Here is a 9,040-nt window from a genome sequence, read left to right on the forward strand (position 1 = left end):
GAAATTGTTGTCAATTTTTTTTTTGGGTCAAAAAATTAATGGAAGAAACACAACCTCATCGTAACCTTGTATTCTCATGTGCAGGTCTATCATATGTTTTGAACTCTTGATTTCATGTGCTTTTGGAAATTGGGAACCTTGTAACTTAATTAGTCAAAGCTATTTTTCTTTATATTCTTAGTGAAACTTAAGATAATTACTAAAGAAATAGGTAAAGAAACAACTCAAGAAATGCAAAAATAGAAATACGGTATCCTATCCTCATGGTAGTGTCAATAGTTTAGTTTGAAGTTTTTAGCTATTCGATCATTTTATTGTCATTTCATGTGCCTTTGAAATATTGGAAACTTGGCGAATTTAATGATCAAAATTCATTTCCTTGACGTTATCAATAAAATGTAAGCCACAAGTAATGGATAGTAAAATATCTCAAAGTGTTGTTAGATATGAAAGATCTTAAAAGACATTTAGATTTTAGAAAGAGAGGTTAAGCCTAAAAAGAAAATATTTTGTGCACGCATATGTTTGTACCTTCGGGCTATGTTTGGTTGGTGGGATAGAATAGAATAAGATATATATATATCTTAAGATATCATATCCCTTTGGAAAGGAAATGTAAATTCTAAAATATCATTTTCTATGGGATTTGATATCCTTGAATATTATATCCACTAGACATAATATCTTAAGATAACTTATTTAATAAGATATGTCATGTTATACTTATAATTAATTTTAAAATAAAATAAAATTAAAATAAAATATATATTTTTTTCAATGTTTGAAATAAAAAATTATATCATGTTTCAATATTTTCTATTTAAAAAAATATAAAATTTTTATTACATTGAACATTAATATTTATGATTAAAATATTTAATTTTATTGATAATTTTTATATTATTTTATTCAATATATAAATAAATAAATAAATATATATATATATATATATATATATATATATAATATTACTATTATTTTATAATTTATTTTATAAATATTTTTTTATTTCTTCTTTTTTAACCATAAATTTAATTTTTTTAATAAAAAATTATTTTAGAAAATAAATAATATAAAAAATAAATAAATTTATAATAGATGAGATATACATATATTATATTTTAGCTTATGATTTAAATATCATAGGTAAAAGGGATAAGATAAGATAAGTAATGAGATAACTTATATCCCATTCTCAACCAAATATAAGATAGAATATGTTATCTTCTCTCTTATCCTATTCTATTCTATATCTCCTCAACCAAACATGACCTTTAGGTGTCATTTTCTAAATTTATTGAAAACCAAACATGACCTTTAGATATGATGAAATCAAGAAATATCATTGAATATAAAATTTATTGGTTGGGTTAATTAAATTTTTGTCATTTTCTAAATTTACTTGAAGACTAGATTGAAGACTAGATGGAGAGAGAGAGTTTAAAAGGAAACTGGTGTCTTAAATGAAAACCGTGTCCATTTTTAGATTCTTCAAGTGAACATTTTTTAAAATCTAAAATCAATGTTGTGCTATTTATCTTAAATGACCAAATCTCAAGAAATCTTTTCCAAAAGATTTAAAAATGTTACACAAATTACGCTTCCTATCTAATTTTCACTTGTATTGTTTTGGGATTAGAAAACAATTCTTATTTGCTTCCAAGCAAGTCCTAATTATTCATAAATAATCTAATCTTAGGCTGAGGTGCTAGGAATCAAACTATACACGGTTTCAACATTTCTACATATGGTGTAACGAATGATTGACTAAGAAATAATTATGTGTATATCAAACTATTTTTATAATAAAAGATTTTGGCATCATATTAATAAGACATAAAAGAAGTTTGAAAAAAATCCTGTTGAATGCAAGGTCACCACCAAAAATTTTCCTTTTGATTGACCATCTTCCCATAATTACTCAATCCTTGTAATATGGAACATTCCTTCCTCAAATAGCCTTCCTTAGACAACAAATTCAAGTTGACTAATTCCAATGACTATTTTTAATGACTTTTATATATTACCATGACTAAGACAAATCAAGATAACTACCCCTCAGTCTATTTTCTTATTCTTTAATTGTTCTAATTGTTTTTTTCTACAAAATTTTAATATTACCATATTAGAAAAACATGGAGCAAAAATTATCAATCCAAGCTTTCTACCCATGTGCTAGCCTTGTTTCGATCAAGTAAGGCTACAACTTGGGTGGATTGGTTGAGTTTATGACTAACCCAAGCCCGATTTGAATTAAAAAATAATCAACCCAAGTTCAATCTAACTTGACCTCTAACCCAAGGTATTCAACCCAAGTCCAACTTAACCTTATTTTTCTAAATTTAGGTTGAACTCGAGTTGGTCGAGTTAAGTTCAAGTTGATTGGGTTAGATTTGGGCTGATCAAGTTAAATTCAGGTTGGTCGAGTTACACTCAAGTTGATCAATTTAAACTCGAGTTGATCGAGTTAAACTCAAGTTGATCAAGTTAAATTCGGGTTGATTGGGTTAGACTTGGGTTGTTTATGCTCATTGGATTGCAAGATTCAAAATTCATCTATAATGGTTTTTAAATTTTTTTTTTTTCTATATATTTGTATGACAATTTAAATAATAAATAACACAAAGTTTCAAGATAACAATAAAAAAGTAAAAATAAAAAGTATATGATATAATTATAATTTGATATTTTTTTTCTTTAAAATATAAAAAGAAAGTGAATATTATCATATAGAATAATAAACATTATAAATATTATAAAAATATTAATTCGGGTTCGAGTTACGCTTGGGTTTTCCGAACCTCAGCCCAAACCTAACCCAAATTGAACTCGAATTGAGAAAACTTAAGCCAAGTTTCACCCAAGTAATGAAAATGTTTGCCCAAGCTTGCCTAAAAAATCAGGTTGGGTTCAAATTGGATCAAACCAACCCGTCCAAGTTATACCCCTAGATGAAAGTGGTCCACATCTAATTACATCCTTACTAATCTTATATTCTAACTCTAATGAGGACTCTAGGCATGAGCACCACATAGAAGATGATGAGAAGCCAAATCAACAAATCAAATAAGATGGTAAGAAAAATATCAATCTCGAATATGTACATTAGATCAATAATGATGACATGTATTGGAGCCTTAGCTCATGATGCACGTTGATGACTAAGGAGGTACACAGTCAGAAGATAAATTGCTCAACATATCTAGCCATGGTTGAAGAACACCTCCTATCTACAATCAAAGAGAAAGAAGGTTATCTAAAGGACAATCTTTGTCTATTAAAGAAAGGTTCATTAAAACTTGATGAGTACATAGGTAAATTCAAATTCATTTGTGATAGCCTTGCTTCTATAAATTAGACTCTCAATGAAACTAATAAACTCTTTCAAATAGCTAAAGGCCTTGGATCTAAATATTATGATTTTAGTATTGCTATGCTAATGTTTCATGCCAAGCTTTCATACCCAACTTTAAACCAATTTATCTCATCCTTACAAAAGGACAAATAAATTATTGTAGTTGCAAAGTAGTAAGAGAAACCTGAACCAAAATATAACCAAACTTGTCTTGATTAAAGAAGCCATGGAAGGAATAGAGAAGGAGGTAGATTTGGTGGAAGAGGACAAGTTTTCATGGATGCTTTCCTAATCAATACAATTTACAAGGTTTTCAAGAATCCAATCAAAATCATAACTTTTAGAACAATACCAACCTCCATAGACTAATCAATCATGAATAGAAAAAGGACGACAACAACTCCCAACAACAACTATATATAAGGCAATCTAGGTATCATTTCATGCCAAATATGTGGTGAAGCTAATCATGTTGCAATCTCTTGTTGGGACAAATATGACCACTCATACCAAAGTGAAGAAACACATACCCCCAGCTTTGGCAACCATGACTTCAAATGAAAGCCACGATATAAATCTTATGTAGATTTGAGTGATACATCTCACATGTTGAGTTAATTATAGAGGTTGTGATATATATGATTTATGTTGGTAATAGAAAAGGTTTGAATTTCTCACATTAGTAGCACTAATTTAAATACTCAACATGGTAGCTAGCCTAAAACTAAATAATATTATTGTTGTGCATAAAGTAAAAAAAGTTAATCTCTACAATATAATTCACGCCGATAACGCAGATAGTTCTTATATTTTTTAACTCCAATCGTTTTGAGATAAAGGACAAAAACAAAAGAATATTAGTGACGGGCATAAACATGACCAACTTTATGCACTAGAGGAGAAACAAGAAGTCATAGATGCCATCAAAAGGAACAACCATTTAGCATTAAAGGTATGGGCATCCTGACTTAGAGACTCTTAAAACTTTGAAAGCAAACTATAAAATTGATATTTCCAAATAGATAAAAAGACATAGTATCCATACCTCTTGTCAAATGGGGAAAATATTGTAAGATGCCTTTTACTCTTCCAAATAAAATCTTAATGTGTACTTTGAGGCCTGCTCTTATTGCTCCAAAACAAAATTAAAGATATTATGCATTTTTTTTATGGATAATCAGATTACACTTGATTTTCATGGATTTTTCCACTAAAAAGAAATGTGAATTTTTTCTTTTGTTTTCAAAAATTCCAAAGGAAGATAGGAAAATCAAGGTCTTCAAATGTGAAGTGAATTCCAGGCTACTGATATTTTAATCATTTAGATGATATGGTATAATTAAATATCTTACCATGGAACCCCTAGCAAAATGGGGTTGCAAAAAGGAAGTATAGACATGTTGTGGAGATAGACCTAACTGTGATGTTTCATGCAAACTTAGCTATTGAACTGTGGCTGTTTTTTTCCCTTACTTTTTTTTATATTTTAAAATTGTTTTGGCAACAATTTATCTCATAAAAGGTTTTCATCCTCAACCTTAACCATGACAAGTTCATATGAGAAACTAATCGATAAATTTCCAAATTGCACTAGCTTCTGGATCATTGGTTGTAAGGGCTTTCCACATTGAAGAAACTATACTAGCAGCAAATTTCGAAGAAAGACCTGTCCATTTGGGCTTTTCTGGCTACAAACAATTCACGAAGAATATATATGCTTACATTCTCAAACCAACAATGGGTGCATATTTAGTCATGCTTTCAGTGGAAAAGATTTCCTATCCGTTAATAAATATTGTTTGGATTCTATCACACAAGAAGAGCATACATTAACAATATTCCCTTGTTAGCCCAACAGTTAGTTAAAAATGCTTTTGATTGTAACAATGCAAAAGTTAAAGATAATAAAAAATTTGTTGTCTAAGTGCATATATTGAAAAAGATTTTATCAATATATATTCCACAAAATTCTCGTATCTCACACATTTCCGAGAAGCAAGACAAAGTGCAATTCAAGAAAAAGGCAACCTTTAGCAATTAAGAAGACTTGAAGATTGAGATTAAGATCTTAATATAGATATTTATTATTTTCTTTGCATGTAAGCGATGGTGCTCTACATGAGGATATTAACAACTTACCTAGCTTAGGAGCCTACATAAACCTTAAGTTTTTCATGAAAAGATCTCAAGGTTCATTAAAACTCTTAATAACTTAAACAAGATGTTTAACACTCATAAAATTGCTAAAAATATCAGTTAAAATCTTTTAAAAGAGGTCTAAAGTCACAGAGGATGTTAAAGGATGGACATTATTCACAACACAAGTCATTGAAGCATTAAATTGAAAGAGAGCAAATGTGGTTCTCCACACATATGGATGCTTACTTCCTCTATTTCTATGCTAGAAACAGAAAAATGCATTTGCTAATCTACTAAATGGCATGCAGTGGATGTCCAAGTAAACATTCACATCTATATTTTAACCTATAATAGCTCCATACAATGTATTTAAGGTCCTAACAATTAGTAAGCAACCATGGACGACTACGCAAACATCTTATTCTGGATAAAAATTAGTAGTTTGACCTTGAAAGCTATAAATACAATGCTATATAGATATTTAACATAGAGCTAACATGTCCAAATCTCTACTACTCCATTAAAATCCATATGTAAGATTTTCAAGAGTCCTCTAAACCTATATTTTTGCCAACCCTCATTTAAAGAACTCATACTAGAGCATTAAATTGCCTACCTACCTTTTGTGACAGTGGTCATTGTATTTTTCTCAATTGTAATTGTCTGAGGTTATAAGGTCATAAGGAAGATGTATGCTTATCACTTTGAATTTGTAGAGGTCCATTAGAACCTTAGAAATCTAAGTGTATAAGATAAGAACAAGAATAGTATTGGTTGAGAAGACCCTTGGAATAGTGGAATACCTCAAGGCTTGTTAAGGAGCTAAAGAGTGTAGACATAGACGGGTTTTCAAACCATGATAATATCACTTTGTTTATATTATATCTTTCATTATTATTCTATTATACTTACCACTTTAGTCTCTTTGTTTGCATGCATATATTGATTGAGTTAAAATTTGGGACTATTACCCAAATTCAACTCTACACCACTTCCTACCTCCCTACTCTCCTCCAGCTACCCTTGGGTGATTACTTGGTACTTCTCAATTGGTATTAGAGTAAGACTACTTGTTTAAGACTTTAACTATCTAAAAAGGTAATAGCAAACCTTGCTTGCTCATCCGCTATGGAGGGTATCTCATAAGTAGGCACCCTTTTTCAATGGATTTGATTATAGTTTTTAGAAAAATATAATAACATGATTATAAAACCTTTGGGCTATGAGCCATGGGACATCATTAAAGATGGACCATATTCCTTCAAAAATTGTTTATGGGTTAGTATTCCAAAAATTAAACAAAAGTGAGATGAGCTTGATAGAAAGAAAATGAAACTAAATGCTAAGGCCATTGCTATTTTATTTTGGGCATTAGATAAAATTAAATGAGTATAATAGAGTTTCAAATTATGAATTGATTGAATAAATTTGAACAATTTTAGATGTTACCCATGAGGTTACAAATGAAGTGCAAGAATTCAAAATTAACTTTCTTATTCATAGTTATAATTTTCCCAAAATGGAAGAATATGGATCAATTGGTGATATGTTTACTAGATTCATGGAGATCTTCTACAAGGTTGAAAAAGAGAAGAAGACTTTAAGGTATTTGCCAAAGCAATCAGTAGCTAAGGTGACTTCTATACAAGAAGCTAAAGATCTTTCCAAGCTACCTTTGAAGAATTAATGCACCTCTCATGATCCATGAGATTATAATGAAAAATAATATAAGGGTACACAACATGTGCTTTATAGCCTTGGAGGGAAATAAGGATCCTAACCCTATCTATGATGAACTTCAAGATGCTTTCCAAGAATTATATAATGATCTAGAAAATCTTGGCTTAAAAAAAAAAATCTTTCAAAAAGCAAATCATCTCTCTTCTAAAAGAACTTGAATAATTGAAAAACAAGTATGATCTTATTGAAAAATCCAAATGTGTTATTAAGAAAGAAAAAAATATTCAAGAAAATAAAAATTATCATTAACTATTAGTCTCTAAAAATTTCCAAATTGGAAAAAAGACTTACAATTTGATCTTAGCAAGTCAAAAATGAATTTTTAATTTAAAAAAAAAAAAAGTTAGGTTACAAGCCACATAAGAATCAAAAGTATAATAAAAAATATTTTGTAAAAGAAGTTTCAAGTAGTAGCCTATCAACCATTTGCAATTTTTGTGGAAGATATGGTCATCTTATTGATATTTTCCATCTTAGAAAATACCAACATCTTATTGGTATTTGCCCATTTTTCTCCATATATGTCTTTCCCTCAATATGAGTCACATACTACAACAGTGCTTTTATATATATTTCATTGAATCTTCATTTCCTCGTAAACTTGTGGAAACTGCAGATATATGCTATGCCAGTGTTTGACATGCTAGAAACATTATTGGTGAAGAAACTGCATTTCACACCTTGTTTCAGGCTCCGTCTCATTACACGCACTCTATATGTTGGTGGGTGCTTCATGCTCTTCTTTCTACTTTTTATCTATGAGATTTGGCTAAAAGTGTCAGCCTATGTTCATGCATGGCTCATAATCTTTCTTATATATCTCCCATGATTGCAGCTTTTACGATGTTCATTGCTATGCTGATCCCTTTCTTTGGTAGTCTCCTTGGATTCTTAGGAGGATTGGTTTTTGCCCCAACAACATACTTTGTACGGAATAAATTCTTCCTCATCCATCTTAGTGAAATAATTAAGGCTTTGCAACACAAAATTTCCATAAAATATTTGGATATTATCTTTCGTAATAGGGTTCCACTAATCTTCAATTTGGGTTTTCTGCAGCTCCCTTGTATCATGTGGCTTGCCATTTACAAACCCAAAAGGTTCAGCTTGTCCTGTCTTCACACTGCATCTTAAGGCTTAGCCTCTCTCCTTTTCCTATTTTTCTTTGCAAAATTCACAAGGACTAACAGGATTTTGTCTGAATTATTATTATTATTTGGAATATTTCAGATCTGTATAGTTCTGGGAGTGATATTGATGATTTTAGCTCCCATTGGTGCACTAAGACAGATCATACTTCAAGCCAAGACCTTTAAATTGTTCTCGTGATGATCTTCCCATCGCAATAAGGATTTGATTGAGCGAGTGGATCAGAAGTTCAATATATATCATATGGTGATGGCGGTGTTATCTACCATGGCCTCATTTTAACATCTAAATACATATTGGTTAGCGTAGGAAATGGGACTTGGCTGAGGAAACCTCTGAAACCGTTGGATCTCATCTTAGGGGTTTATAGTTTTCTCTTCTTTCATTTGCTTGTACACGGCTCTGTTTGGTGGAAAGGCTTTGAATTCCAATTCTCCAACATTACCTGCAAAGGGTTATAGTTGCCGATATCAGTATTTCATGCCTTCATTTTAATGATGCCAATGAAACTAACACAATTGATCACATGCCCACAGCTATCATGTGATTGGAATGTTTTCTGTGGCAGAATATTTATGTTAAGAATATTCTTTATATTACTAAAATTCAATCCCATGGAATCAAATTATGTAGCTAGAAAATGTTGACTACATGTTA

This window comes from Vitis vinifera, chromosome 1, assembly GCF_030704535.1.
Source record: "Vitis vinifera cultivar Pinot Noir 40024 chromosome 1, ASM3070453v1".
Classification (NCBI taxonomy): Eukaryota; Viridiplantae; Streptophyta; class Magnoliopsida; order Vitales; family Vitaceae; genus Vitis; species Vitis vinifera.